Genomic DNA, 1,425 nt, shown 5'->3' with positions numbered 1-1,425 from the left:
GAGTGAGGGGCACCACGAGGGCCCTGGGGAACAGAGTACTCAGTTTGGTGATTGAGGGGCACTGGCAAGGCTGGGGTCAGTGGGTTGGGAGTGTAGGGCACGGGGGTGGGGGCAGGGGACTGTGGGTTGGGAATGCGGGTCACAGGCAGTGCCAGGGAGCTGCGGGTCAGGAGTGAGGAGCAACAGAAAGGATGGGGGGTGAGGGGCTGCGGATTGGGTGTGAGGGCCACCATCATGGCCCAGGGGGGCAGGGTACTGCAGTTTGGTGAGTGAGGGGTACTAGCAGGGCTGGGGTCAGTGGGTTGAGAATGGGGGGAAGTAGCAGGCTGTGGCTTGCCAGTGAGGGGCAACAGAATGGGCAGGGGCAGGGCCACCTTTCGGGGCCAGCCATGTAAACACTTCTTTGAAATCTATCATTCATGATAGGCAATTGGCTAGTGCATAAGTTAAATGTGAAGGCAGCATGCCTCTGGAGCCTTCTAGTCCCAACCGTACTATTGGCCTACTATATGACTTCCTGAGTGAATCACTTCACTCCCTCTGTGGTTCACTTGAACGTTTTATCCTCTATATAATACATACTGCATGCAGATCAGAGTAGCAATGAGCTCTTACATAGCACCTAGCATGATGCTAGTTTGAGGTTTCTAAGCCCTATTGCAATGTAAATACGAATAGACCAGCATGGTACAGACCAGTGAAATATAGCTGTTCCTCTCCACGAAAATCTTTAGTAAAAGGTGAATGATTTGTACAACTTGAAGAGAAACCAGCGTACAGTTAATTATAAAATGATACTAGCAATATTATTCCTTATCAGCTATCAAGGTGTTTTTGGGAAGTACAAGGGGATGTTTCTCAAAATGTGTTTTTACCCTTAAGAAGTGAATATTTAAAATTTATTCTGTATTCCAAGGATGGTATTGGCACTGAATTTGTGACCCAGATACCTTGTTCTGGGCAGACCCAAACCCTCAGACCAACCATGATCTCTCCATTTGATAATAGGCAAATTGTATTGATACACAGTGATAGCAGATAAGAATAATGCAAACAAGTCTATAGCTACCAGTCCCATATATCACAGCATCAAGGTACACCTGGCTAGTATGTGAGGTTCATTCTGAGTTACCCTTGAATGTCAGATGTCAGCAGCATGGAGGTTAGAGGCCAAGCCCCGCTCCCCATGGGGTGGGTGAGACGGGCTGGTGGTATGCCCTCTGTCCATGGTGGCCTCATTTTCCCCTCTCAGGGACCCTTTGCTGCTCTGAAATCCCTTTTGTAGTCTGTCTCTCCTTTTCTAACTTCCTCCTCGGCCATCATTGATTGGTCTCCCACATTCTGTCCTGTCAGCATATTCCTTTGTTTCACAAACCCATCACATGCATACATCCTAATTTGGGCTTTCCTGGTCTTCTCCTAATT

General features: G+C 48.1%; 1 pseudogene; it reads right to left on the bottom strand.

The window, feature by feature from the left end:
- Positions 1-704: 704 nt before the first annotated feature.
- On the bottom strand, positions 705-772 carry LOC132249736 (U5 spliceosomal RNA; annotated as a pseudogene).
- Between the last annotated feature and the right edge of the window lie 653 nt (positions 773-1,425).

This window comes from Alligator mississippiensis, chromosome 3 (genome assembly GCF_030867095.1).
Source record: "Alligator mississippiensis isolate rAllMis1 chromosome 3, rAllMis1, whole genome shotgun sequence".
NCBI classification, from domain to species: Eukaryota; Metazoa; Chordata; order Crocodylia; family Alligatoridae; genus Alligator; species Alligator mississippiensis.
The sequence above is the reverse complement of the archived record's forward strand: the minus strand, read 5'-3'. Positions and strand labels throughout refer to the sequence as shown.